The following is a 14,656-nucleotide window of genomic DNA, read 5'->3' as shown; positions in this document are numbered from 1 at the left end:
GTTTGAAAACTTCGGTTCATAGAATACATCGTTATGTAATCTAAACTCTCATTTCAATCATTGAGACATTCTCAGAGGACGCTTTGTAGCCGTTATTCACAGACCGATTCACGTCAGAGCAATTCTCAAAGTGATTGAAATTTTTCATGACTTTCATCACTAGGTGAAGATAAACTTGATCAAAGCGAAACGCTTTACCAACACACGATTTCGAGAAAAAGCTAAGCAATGAATGCTCAGCTCAAAATGTCAAATGTGTATGATCTAGTCTATATAGCATACGACTTTTTGTCTCATAAGAAGTAGGAGATAGAATAGATAGACTTTTGAGTGATAGATAAGTTTAAGTCTCCACATACCTTTTTGTTGATGAAGTTCCACGGTTTCTTGTATAGATCTTCGTCATTGTATGATGAATTGCCATGAAGTCCTTGAGATCAACTACACTTTTCTATCCTAGTCCGAGACTTAGCTATGTAGGCTAGAAATCAAGACTCATAGTTTTGATCACTAACATTGACAAACATGCTTGAGATAGCAAGCATGCGAGGTCGACCGAGCTATGCTCTAACAGGTAGTATGGAAGGGGGGTTGGTTGTAGATGAAGATTGAGGGGAGATGGAGAATAGCTGACCTACAATGCCATGAGTATTCTTGTTAAAGTAACTCTCTGCAGCCTCACTGCTCATCATTCTCAAACTTGGATGTTCTGGCTCACCAGTGAGTATAACCTTCTTGTCTTGATATTTGAATGATATGCTCAACTTGGAGAAGTTAAAGGTTATATCACCTAATTTTCTCAGCCAGTCTTCTCCTAGATAGCACCATGTCACAACCTCCTAAGGATAATACCCTCAAATCTTCAGTGAACTGATGATTCTGCATGGCCCATTGTAGTTGAGAACATATGCCAGTGCTTACATCCTTGTCCCCATTAGCAACTGTCACCAGCATTTGTCATATGGGTTTGATGGCACCTTAACTTCCTTGCCAAATCAGAATCAATGAATCTATGAGTGCTTCCAGTATCTATAAGTATTGACACTTTATGCCTCTTAATGGTTCCAAGAATCCTTATAGTGTCACCAACAGCAACACCAGTCAAAGCATGTAAGGATATCTCCATGTCATATTCCACTAGAAATTCTGTGGTTTCTTGAAAGACTTCTTCTTATGCTTCCATAGAAGATTCTGGTTGCTTTACCTGTACCATAAACAATTGTTGTCTCTTACAGATGTGGCCTGGAGTGCAAAATACATCACAGTTATAACACAGTTCCTTCTCCCTCCTGTTGATGGTGGATTTTCGACAAAGGTCAAAATCGTAAAATCATGATACTGCATGTTTCTGACACGACTTCACGAACGCATGTGACGATTCTTGTTTTACGAGCCATGATGAATATGTTTCTCGAAAGGCATCCACTAGCTGAGTGTTCGATGCTTCACATTTCATCATGCCCTCTATGTAGAATAACATAATTGGGCGGTTCTCCGTATGATTGAGAACGTAACGCCTTCAGGACGTCAGTGATACTCACTGTTCCCTAACTACATAGAGATGCCCCCCTTTACATAGAAGAACGATTGGGCAGTTCTACGTAAGATTGAGAGCAATAACGCCTTCAGGACGTCGGTGACACTCGTTGTTACCTGACTATGTAGAGAGACCGTGTATAGATCCAGGTGGTTCTCCGTAAGATTGAGAGCATTAACGCCTTCAGGACTTTGGCAGCACTCGTTGTTTCTTGACTATGCACCTTTCAGGACTTTAGCAACACTCGTTGTTCACCGGATAATATCCCTTCTGCAATAGATTAATTATACCGTGACATTCACCACTGAATTCCTAGAAGATAATCTATTTTATCTCATTACTCCGATTTCATGATCGAATCCACGGCTGATCTCATGGAATGGTAATATATAATCTCATTACTCTGATTTCATGATCGAATCCACGGCTGATCTCATGGAATGGTAATAAATAATTTCATTACTCTGATTCTGCGGTCGAATCCACGATCCCATGGAATAGTAATACTCGTTTTATTATTCCGAATTCATGGTCGAATCCACGGCTGATCCTATGGATCGATAATAAATAACTACTCACTTTTATTACTCAGTTTCATGAATTTGTAATAAAAACTCAATAACCGGGCATCTGGACTATCACTGAGCAAGCCCCATAAAATTGTGCAAGTATGCTCAACAATGATGCACGAACGAGCACCCAAATGCACGAACGATCATTCGAAAATATGGACAAATGAGGAATCCTACACAAAACAGGAGAGAGTAAATAATAATACTAAAATAATAAAGAGACGCCTAGGGACCGGGCCCACCGGGCGGTCGGCCACGCCCTAGCCGTGGCCGGTCCCCATGTCTCTTCCATTATTTTTCTTTATTTTATTATTTTCATGAACTCATGAAAACTCCTTCATTCTAGCAACTTTCCTTGTTTGAGCAAAACTCATGGTTTCTCCATATTTTTACAGTTTCATGAAAAATAACAAAAATATGGAAAGGTGTAGCGGGACCGGGCTACTTGGTCGGCCGGCCATGCCCTAGCCGTGGCAGGTCCCACACCTTACAACCCATAGTCTTTCATAATTGCTTGTTCCCTCATCTCATGAAACTCCCCAGTTTGAGAAAAAATCATGATTTCTTCATATTTTCTCAAATATTGCTCAAACCATGAAAAGGCCAAAAAGTCAAATGGTCACATGACCGACTAGGCCACTCACGCCAAATATTAAATATTATTATTTTAAAATTTCCAAATTTTGATCAAACGAGCAAAGTTCTACTTGCTCATTCGAGCAAAATCAACAATTTCAGTCAAAGATCAAACTCTTCTGAAAATCCAAGATATTGCTCAAACGCACACAAGAAAATACCGAAACTCTCAGGACTGAGACACGGACATTATGCTGACACGGTCATGCTTCCTTGACCGACCAAGGTCGTCCCTAAGCTTGCAAGGAGCCGGTCCCACACATTCTTATAATTTTGACCTAATTTGCTTAATTGCTCATATTGGGCCCAAACTCTTTCCAACCAACTTGGAATTTGCTCAAACTACCATTCGCTGGTCCCACGACCACCAAGGTCCGGTTTTGTTCCCTTTTGGTCCGTCCCTCACTTTTCCATAATTAGGTTTTATCACCTAATGCTCAATCGAGCACTATTTCAGTAAATGATGAAACCGGCATTTAATCATCATTCTTTCACCAACTGGTCAACTCAGAACCCTGGTGCAGGCTCGCTCTAGAAATTGGGCATCACATGGTTGTCTATTATCCCATGTGGTCGGTCCCTCGCTCACTCATGACCTATTTTCAGCAATTCATCAATTGACGAACAATTAATCAAAAATTAGGGTCTTCAACAAACGCTCCACGAATCATCATTCTGAGCAAGTTCAAACACTAATAAATTTATGTTGATCCAGCAATCAATATCGGAATTTGTTAGAGCATAGCTCGGTCAACCTCGCATACGTTGTTATATCAAGCATGTTTGTCAATATTAGTGGTCAAAACTATGAGTCTTGATTTATAGTCAACATAGCTAAGTCTCGGACTAGGATAAAAAAGTGTAGTTGAGCTCAAGGACTTCATGGCGATTCATCATACAACGATGAAGATCTACTCAAGGAACCGTAGAACTTCATCAACAAAAAGGTACGTGGAGACTTGAACTTATCTATCACTCAAAAGTCTTTCTATTCTATCTCCTACTTCTTATGAGACAAAAGTCGTATGATATATAGACTGGATCATACACATTTGATATTTCGAGCCGAGTATATCTCGCCTATCTATATCTCGAAATCATGTGTTGGTAAAGCATTTCGCTTTGATCGGGTTTATCTTCACCTAATGATGAAAGTCATAATATTTCAATCACTTTGAAAATCGCTTTGACGAGAAATAGTGTAACAACTATATAACGTCCTCTAAGAATATTTCAATGGTTGGAATGAGAGTTTAGGTCTATATAACCAATGATGGATATAAGCATTGTGTGGTAACACATATGTGCATAAGTCCTATTCCTTAATCCGAAGTTTGTGAACTTTGTTGATTGAGAGAAACCAGAGGAATTGGCTTTGCCAAGTCCGCGAACTCAGTTTGCGAACTCAGTACGCGAACTGACGGAAGTTCTCTTACCGAGAATTTCTGCTGGGATTTCCAAAAACTTATTTGCGTGTTTAGTTCGCGAACCTAGTCCGCAAACTAGCGGAAGTCTCTTTGCCGAGATTTTCTGCTGAGTTTGGAAAACTCTACCGGTTGCCTTAAGTCCGCGAACTTGTTTGCGAACTTGAGTGGGTTATGATCTAAAGATGTGTTTTGAACATGAAACTTAAATTACTAAGGAATGCAGTATGCAAACCGTGGCTAAAGTTCATGAGCCAGTTCAATCGAATCGAATCATCTTTGTATCAAATGTGTCTTGTGTGGTTACCTAAGATCTCATAGCAATTGAACAACTCTCTAACTAGTTCATTTGAGTCAATTGAACTAGTTATGGTGAAAAAGAACAAGGTTAATATGAAATGCTCATATGGTTAACCTTTTGGGTTACTACGTTGAACCAACATACACGTGCACGTTTGGGCACGCTTTTCACAAACCCAGTAAACGTATATCTCAAGTGTGTGTGACAAGCGAAGTTTTCGATCTAACGGTTGATAAATATTATCTTGAATCTAAATCAGGTTTTCATCTAATGGTAAATATTCATTGCTTTGTACCTAAGGAAAAACCCTGATTTGAAGACTATATAAAGGACACATCTAGCATTGGGAAAAACTAATCCCCACACGACTGTGTGATACTAGTGCGCTCGCTAGAGTCGATTCTCCTCTAACCTTTGGTTTTCTTTTCTAAAACCAAGTTAACGACTTAAATACTTCATTGGGATTATGAAGCCAGGCCGATAATACTTTTATCGTAGTTGTGTGATCTGATCTTGCATATCTATCGTAAGAGTACAATCTTATTGATTGGCTTGACATCATGAGAGTTCTCCGATAAGCAAGATAAAGAAGTCACAAACATATTCGTCTCACTGTTTGTGATTCCTCGGCGTGCTCTTGTTTATACAAGTAAGACTGTTGTGAGGTGATTGATTAATCTAGGTTGTTCTTCGGGAATATAAGACCGGATTATCAATTGGTTCCTGTTCACCTTGATTTCGTATCATAAGACGGAACAAAAACCTAGGTTCTTCTATGGGAGACAGATTTATCCTTTGATAGACTTTTCTGTGTGAGACAAATTTATTTATTATCAAGTCTGTGATTTTGGGTTTTAACAACTCTTAGTTGTGGGTGACATCATCTAAGGGAATCAAGTGCGCAGTATCTTGCTGGGATCAGAGGAGTAGGGAGTACAACTGTTCCTTGGATTAGTGGGAGACTGATTGGGGTTCAACTTGTAGTTGCAGGAAATCCTACACTACACCCCTCACAAGATTTCATTAACATTCAACTCATTTTTGGATTAACAATCTTAATTTTATTGATGAATCTTTGAACAACCTTACAAGAAAAGATAAAGGAATCAAGAATAACCGCTGCTCTAGATTTTCTCTCTCCTATTTACTTGCTTCTCACTCAAAAAAGATCTCTCCATTTCCTTTACAACTGAACGACTATTTATAGGTAATTACATAGTGGATGACAGCTAATCTGTCCTTTATTTTCGGATATGACTTGCGACATTCTCGCAACCTTATAAATATCAATCTCGCAAACTTCTTTATTTTCGCAGGATCGTCACACTTTTCTCATGATTTGGCTGATGTCGTTTATTATGTCGTTTCTGAAGTTGTTCTGCGACACTGTCGTGTTTTGTTGTTAATAATTTCGCTGAGGCATTATTGCTGCGAGATTGTGATCCTAGATCTTGCCTCTTCTCATATCTTCTCTGCGAAGTAGAGAACGATGTGAGAAATGTCGCAGCATCACCTCATATTCTGCATTTATCATACGTATCCTTTCTTCAATCTATTTCTTGACACGTCTTCTGTAACCGCTGCTTTTCAACCGCTCACGTCTTTTCGCATTAATGGTGTTTATTTTTTCGAGTAAAAAAAAATCTTCTTTATATATTCTTCTTACTCTTCTTTCCATTTTCTTTTTACTTTCTCTTCTATTTTTACTCTCTCATCTCTGCAACTCTATTGTTCTTCCGTAAGTTCTGTTACTGTAATTCTTCCCCCTTCAATATTCTTACTTTCCATTCATTCCCATACCCTATATTCAGATATGCCTCCAAGCGGTCAAAATCATGAGAAAACTTTTAAGGAAATCCAAAAAGATCTCGACGAGAGAGGTTTTACACTTTCTACCATTCCTGGTGAAAGTGCCAAATCAATTCTTTCTATTGAACTTTTTTATGATCAACACTGTGATGATCAGATAATCATAGTTTCGCTGGGCCAAATTCTCGCAGGTCTCCCCATTCCTCTTTATGACCCTGGTATTCCTTTATTTTATGAGATTCTCGCTCATCCAGACTTCTCGCGAGCTATCTTTCAATTAAGTGGAGATTGCATCCGTCTAATGTTGGAGTTCGCTAACCGTGGTGCTGGTAAAGGATCTCTCTACTCTAAAGAACTTAGGGATCCTAAATTCGTAGACTTGGAGATAATCGCTGAAAAATACACAGTAGCGAGTTTCTTTGAGAATTATGAATTGATCTCCATGAAGAAAGAGAATACTCGCTGGGGTGTTCGTTTGAAAAGGAAAGATAATATTGATGAAGATAAAATACTCATGCATGACATTGATTGGCGCTCTGGACTAAATAAAACCCCTCGCCAATCCAAAGATGATAAATGGTGTGTCTTCCCCTTGATGTTGAAAGGACCTTATATTGCTGGTTCGAATATCATTCCTGCGAGTCTCGCTGCTTACCGACCTTAGGTATTTTCTTGGCCTGATAAAGTGAAAGAGGTATGTTTCTTCCAGTTTCGCCCACTTTATATTTCTTTATTTATCTTTACTCTTTTGTTCGCTGATTCTTGCGACATTCTACAGATCCAGAAACTGAAAGATAGCTACCATAGGACTGGGAAAACCAATACCTTGTTAGCTCTTCGCTCATATACAGATGAAGTAAAAAATATTATTTTATGATTTTAAACAATATATTGTTGCCTCTATTTCTTATCTTCATTTGTGTGTGAAGATTATTGCTGAAGTAGAAGAACCCACCAAAGCTGCGACGGCTGGTGATAAAGGTAAAGATATTCTTTGCAAAGGAAAATCATCTGCATCCTCTTCAAAGAAAAGAAAGAGAGGGAATTCTCCTCCTCCTTCAGATGTTCATTTCCCTGATGGTTCTGAAGATGATGATGACGACTCTGCTGCGAATAAAGAATCTCCACCTGAATCCTTTATGGCACAGTTATCTGGTATCTTCTCTAATTCTTGGCAAGGGATGGGAGATAATTGCGTCGCCAGTATATGCAAAGCTCTCGCAACTATTTGCGATACTCCTTTGTTGGATGGTGATAGTTCTCTTCGTGGGGTCTCCATATCAGTGACTCCTAGCTTCCTAAATTCTCTCAATAGTTTGGTATGCCTTCGTCTTTTTACTTCTTCATTATTGTGACTCAAAATTTCTTTTTATTTAACATTTCTTGTATTTTCTCGCAGGATGGAAAAGCTTCTTTCGTTGTTGCCTTAGATCTGGAGAGGAGACGCGAAATTCTTGAAAAGAAGAATCTTCAATTTCGTACAAAGAATGAGGAACTGGAAACTGAAGCTAAGGGTCTTCGTGAGAAGAATGAACAATTAGAAGCTGAAGTCAAAGGTCTCCGCGAGAAGAACAAACAACTAGAAATTGATTCTTCTTCGCACAAGAATAAAATCTCTAGTCTTCATCAAGCTAATAATCAACTCTATGGTATGTTACTTTTCTCCTTTCCCTTCATTCATTCATCTTGTTGTTTTATCTTATTTGATTGATCCTTTTTGCAGACATTTATGGTCTTTCTGATGAAGCTACCGTTCTTCGTTCATTTCCTAATACCTTGGATAATGACACCCTTCTTGAGCATCTTAATAAATCTTTAAATAGTTTCTCAAACGATAAAATTTCATCTCTTTCTCTGAATGAACTGAGATCCAAATTTCGCCTCTTAGAGATTGACTATAGATCTAGTTTAGGCTTAGCCAACCAATTTATGCGTTTCTTTCTTAATTCTAAAGAGAAAATCAATGAGCTAATAACCAAGATTAACGGTCTCATAGATGATAAGGATCGCATTTCTAACCAAGGTGTTGAGACTTTGGCGAAATTCCAAGAAATTCTTCTTGAAGTTCAACTTGAACGGGATGAAGCTAACCGCCAAAATGTCGTGCTTAACGAGAGATAAAACCAAATTCGTTCTCGTCTCCTTATAAGTAATGAGGATGAATTCGCTTGGGCTGCGAAAATCTTAGACGATGCCAAAAAAGATTTAGGTGTAAATGTTAGTCTCCAAGTTGAGCATACAGCCTTGATTAGAGATATGATTTCTGACAGAGAAGGTTATTAACTGTTCTTCTTCACTAATCTTTTGTTTCTTATGAATTTTCATCAAGTTATTAATTGATTGCCTTTTGCTCGCAGGTTCTGAAAGTAGATATCGCGAAATAATTGAAGAACTTGAAGCTGAGAAAGGGGAACTCACAAAGAGTCTTTCTTCTCGCAACGACAAATATTCTAGATTGAAGAATCAATTCAAGATCACTGTTGCGAACTTTAAGAATGACGCTCTGCATTTTCGCAATCAAACTATTCAAATGGTTTGCGATGACCATAGTATTCCTCATTCTGATTATCCTTGTCTCTCGAGGAGATCCCAAAGAAACTCCTAGTCTGATCTCTGATAGCGAAGCTGATGATGAGAATCTGATGGTGATGAAGGTTCTGATGGAGGTAAAGGTTCTGATGAGATGAAGAAGAGACAAATCTGATGAAGATGATGAAGGATCAACTAAGAAGTAGTCTTTGTTTCTTTCTTTGATCTTCTGTAATACTTGTACATTTATTCCTTCTTTTTGTATATTTGCGAATTCTTGGTTCCCCATATTCCTTAATATATGAGTTTCTTTATTTGACCTGCATTCATTAAACAATTCTTCCTTGCAATATGGTTAATCAACATAATCATTAATTTTTAATTTTGCGTAAATTATCATGTGGAGACAAATAACATTTTCTAATTTCATTCATTCCCATACTTGCCTCTGTTATTTGTATCCAAATGAGAGATTTTGCAGATTTCTCTTATTTTGTGCCTCACTTCGCAGTTGTTTATGTATAATTTCGCAATCATATGCGAAGTGAATTTTGATTCTTTTCAAAATTCATTTGTGTGGTCTTATTTTGCCTTCCTAGTTAAAGGTCTTATATGCCACCCTTGTCATTGCGACAAAATCGCAGGACGTCCTTGCACTTTCATGCAAAAACCCATTGATCTTGCCTTAACTTTTTTTTTGTATTATTGCCTCTTCAGGAATGTTGAAACAATATGACAAGCCTAAATATTCTTGCGAAAATAAAGCCCCATTACATTACCATCTTGCGACGAAATCGCAGGACGTCTTCGCACTTTCACGAAAACCCATTGATCTCGTCTTATCTTTTTCTTTTGTATTATTGCCTCTTCAGGATTGTCACACAAATATGACAAGCCTTAATACCCTTGCGAGTAAAAAGCCTCATGATATTTACGTCTTAAGACACTTATCAGCTCCCTAATGGAGGGTGCCGCCCTTATCTTCCCCCTGGTTGCCCCTTCAAGGAGGCATACCTCTACCATACAAGGTTGGCTCCTCCCATCCGGTCTTAACAACAACCAGTTGTTTTCGCAGCCTCTTATCCCTTTTACCTATAGGGCTTATGGTTACGAGACTGCACCCTAAGTGGGGTTTTCTTCGGGCCGAGTGCAGTATAAGCCAAGACTTGTCAAGAATGGCAAGGTACGCTCCAGACGCCCCTGGCACTCTTGACTCAACCGTGTACCTCGCGCCTTGGTCAGATTCTGCACTCCTTGGGAGAGTCCTTATTACCTTAGTCGCCCAACCTAAGTCATATGCTTAAGCTGAGAATCCAAGGTGCCTCTCCCGGATGGGCTTTATTGACCCCAAATCTCCATGACTCAGGTTCCGGGGCGGTGTAGCCTTTCCCTGAGCCATGCAACAGGTACCCCCTTATATGACGTACTTTAGGTCTTACATTTGCCTCTTGCGAAATTGTATTCGCGAACTAGGGTGTACGCCATAAAGGTTCGCCCCTTTCTCTTTTGTCATTGTTCTCTGATTGTCTTTTGTAGAATTCATTATCTCTGCGAGATTCTCGCACATCATATCGTATTTGCACTTCTCAATCTCTTTTTATCATTCAGTAAAATGTATTTTGAGAATTTTATTTGTTGCGAGAGTGTCGCAACAAATCAATCATTCATACACTTCTTATTTTTATTACCTTTGCCATTCTCTGCTTCTTTGTTATTTTCTGCTACTGCTTCCTTGGTAGTGGTATGTTCACCATTTCTTATTCTGAGCTAGCATTAGTTTCGCAACATTTCTTCTTTTTTCGTTCGATTGCATCCACCATCAATCTCTCACTTCTTTGTGTCTCTTTGATTTTGTCGCCAACTTTCCTTCTTGTTTGCTCTTCCTTCGCAGGATTCTACCTCAGTTTCGTAACATTTCTTTCCTTCAACCCAATCTCCTTTTATGATTCCTACACCGCTGGGGTGAGGGAATTTGATGCACTGGTGGAAAGTTGAAGCTACACCTAGAATCCCATGTAGCCAAGGTCGACCAATTAATGCATTGTAGGGTGATTCTACGTCAACACACAGAACAGGATTTCAGAAGATATTCCCTTCAATGGAATTCGCATAGTAACCTCCCCTTTAGGCTTGTTGGCAGTACCATTAAAACCATATATCTTAATGTTGATGGTATAAGATCATCATCTCTCCTCCCATAGTTTTATAAGTATGATAAATAAGATGTTCACAGAGCTTCCAGTATCGATTAGAATCCTATTAATTGCCCATGATCTTCAGCTTCATCATCTCATCTTCTTTCGGTTTTGGATTAATTTCTAATTTTACCACCAATGGATTGTCATGTACTCTCCACCTTCGGGGACTTCTTCTGCGGTAAAAGAAATAGTCTGCTTCTGCCATTCCTCTAGTGGCGAGATTTTCGCAATGTTCATAATTTCTCTTCCATCATTGTCTCTTGCGAACACTCTACTCAAAACATTGTCATGAAAATCTTCAATTGTCTTGTATGAATGTACGATAGAGTGACAGAATAGATTCTTTGCTTTTGCACCAACTTCTACGAAGAATGTTTCCTTCTCTTTCACCGTGTTTACTCTGTGATGCTCTGGTGGTGGTGGGTAATGGTTGAGATTGTGGGTGCCCTACCAGAAAGTGGTTTAGTTTTCCTTGATCTATCATTCTCAGAATAATTCTCTTTATATTCTGCAATCATTTGTAGTATGTCCGTGAAAATGATGATAAGAACAGAACTCATGACTTCTGCGGCTTTGAGGTGGTTCCGTTCCCATGTTCCATGGTGTTGGTATATTCTCCATCAAAATTATAGCTTCCCATATTTTCTCCACACTTGCATTCAGAGGTGGCATCTTGATTTCTTCCCATACTACCTTGTGACCTCCTTGTCCTCTATTATAATTTTGTCTTTGACCTCCATAAGTTTCTTGCGGCTGATCAAGTCTTTGAATCTTATTATTTCCACCACGATTGTAGAAATTTTTTCTCTTTCATACTCCTCTTGATCTCGGCTTCCCATAGCCACCAGTTTCTGTTGATTGTTGCCCGTAACCTTTTCTTGTTGTACTTGCGAAGTGCTCGCCACTGTGTTTATTAGTTTAGGTAATAAGCTTGCATTCGCTGCTTGTGAATTGGTGTTCGCAACTGGGTATGATTCCATTTCATTTTGCCTTTCCTCTAGAGCAATATTCTTCCTGAAGTTCTCGCAGTTCAGTCATTGTGATGTTCTTGACTCTGAAAATTTGGATATAATAGATTGGTTGCGAACATAGCATTGATAAATGATAAGATAAGATATCTCTCATCCACACGGCCAGCCATCTCACTACACATAGTCCTCCACCTTTTGGTAGATGCTTCAACTTTCGCCAATCCTTTGTTTTAATCCAAACACATCTTCAATACCAGGTCGCGAAGAATTGTTACTTATATATGCCCCCAAGAATGTGGTCTGCAAATGATTGAAGATGTTATTGTATTTTTTGGTAGGCCTTCGAACCATTTTAACGCCTCTCCTGTTAGACTGGATGCAAAATACTTGCACAATACGGCATCATGATTTTCCCACTGTAACATGCATCTTACATAGGCTTTGATGTGTTGAATTGCACAAGTTGTTCCATCAAAGATGTTGGTTAATGCGGGAAAATTGCACTTCGGAGGTATTCCTCCTAGTTGTACTTCTCTTGTAAATGGAGTTTTCGCAGCTTCTTCTATAGCTTCATCTAATTGTCATCTGCCTACTTCTCCTCTATTATTTAGCATTCCTCTCATTTCTTCTAATTCTTTTAAAATTTGTTCATTTACGCCTGAATTTTTATCCATTGGTCTTTTTAATTTCTCCTCCCTTCTTCTGTGTTCATGTCTTTCTTCTGCGTTCTCGTCTTCTCTTGCAGTTCTCTTCCTCATCTCTATCTTGAATTCGTATATGATGATGTCACTCATTTTCCCCTCCATGATTTTGTTCATTTCTTATCAATTCCATTCGCTGTCTTTCAACCCTCCTCTGTACTCTATCATACTCTTCATTGAGATTACCGTTATTCTGGTTTTGTGTACGCCTTCTTTCTCAATTGTCATGATTGTTCTGGCGAATTGCTTCCTGAATATCTTGTTCTTCCATTTACGCTCTCAATCTTTCACGTTCGCAAGTTAAACGTGCTTGTTCAGCATAGTGTCTTTCAATTTGTTCTTCAATCGTTTGTTGATTTCTTTGATTTTCTCTCTCATGTAAAATTCTCCTTCCTTCCTCTCGATTCCCTTCGCCATCTTGATTATTTCGTCCCTGACGTTGTCCATTCTCCTGATTTCTATCATTTTGCCTATCGTCAAAAGTTTCATTTTGTGGAACGTAACGATCATCATTCCTTTATCTACCTTCGAGATGTTCTTCATTCGGATTTCGTATTTCTTCTCGAATATTATTTCCAGCATTAACTGTGGATGAGTTTCGCCTCATCTCTCTTCTAGTCGATCTTGAATACGATCTTGTAGTACTTCTTGATCTTCTACTCTGTAGTCTCATATTTTCCATCCTCAATTCGTGATTTTGCCTTGTTAGATTTGCACGCTCTTCTGTCTCAGCTCTTCTTTCTTCATGCATTCTTCGTCTCAACATCTCTACTGCTCCAATTTCCTCATCTTCACGAATTATTCCTTCAACTATTTCTTGTCCTCCCTCTGTTTGTCTATTATTTCTCGTTTGTCGTTCTTCTTCTTCATATGCTGAATTTGATCGCCAAGTATGTATGCTCACTCTATCATAATCCATAGTTCTATTTTGTACCGGTGTTTGTTGAACTGGTTGTTGAATTTGATTTTCCCCGTCATTTCTTATTCTAGTAGATTCTCCTGTTTCACTTCTCTCCCTTCCAACAAGTCTTTTACTTCTTCTTCTATATGTTGTTGGTTGTTCGGATATATTCCTACTTCTAGCCATTTCTTCAATACTAATGAATTGTAAGAGATTCCGTAAAATTCTTCACCAGTTATTCTAATTTCACAAAAATCAGAATATTAATCTTCAACTTTTTCTAGGGTGATCTTCAATCTTCGTTCCCTGTTTCTAGCGCCATTATGTAGTTGCAGGAAATCCTACACTATACCCCTCACAAGATTTCATTAACATTCAACTCATTTTTGGATTAACAATCTTAATTTTATTGATGAATCTTTGAACAATCTTACAAGAAAAGATAAAGGAATCAAGAATAACCACTGCTCTAGATTTTCTCTCTCCTATTTACTTGCTTCTCACTCAAAAAAGATCTCTCCCTTTCCTTTACAACTGAACGGCTATTTATAGGGAATTACATAGTGGATGACAACTAATCTGTCCTTTATTTTCGGATATGACTTGCGACATTCTCGCAACCTTATAAATATCAATCTCGCAAACTTCCTTATTTTCGCAGGATCGTCACACTTTTCTCATGACTGATGTTGTTTATTATGTCGTTTCTGAAGTTGTTCTGCGACACTGTCGTGTTGTGTTGTTAATAATTTCGCTGAGGCATTATTGCTGCGAGATTCTGATCCTACACAACTATAGTCCAGTCCGAAGTTAGCTTGGAGTAGGCTAGTGTCTGTAGCGGCTTAATACAGTGTGTATTCAATCTGGACTAGGTCCCAGAGTTTTTCTGCATTTGCGGTTTCCTCGTTAACAAAACTTCTGGCGTCTGTGTTATTTCTTTTCCGCATTATATTTTTTATATATTTAAAATGATACAGGTTGTGCGTTAAAGATCATCAATTGGAAATCCGACCTTTGGTTGTTGATTGATCCTTGGACATTGGTCTTTGGTACCGTCCAACTTATCTCTCTTTGATA

Source organism: Papaver somniferum, chromosome 3 (genome assembly GCF_003573695.1).
Source record: "Papaver somniferum cultivar HN1 chromosome 3, ASM357369v1, whole genome shotgun sequence".
Taxonomy (NCBI): domain Eukaryota; kingdom Viridiplantae; phylum Streptophyta; class Magnoliopsida; order Ranunculales; family Papaveraceae; genus Papaver; species Papaver somniferum.
Note: the sequence above shows the minus strand (reverse complement) of the source record.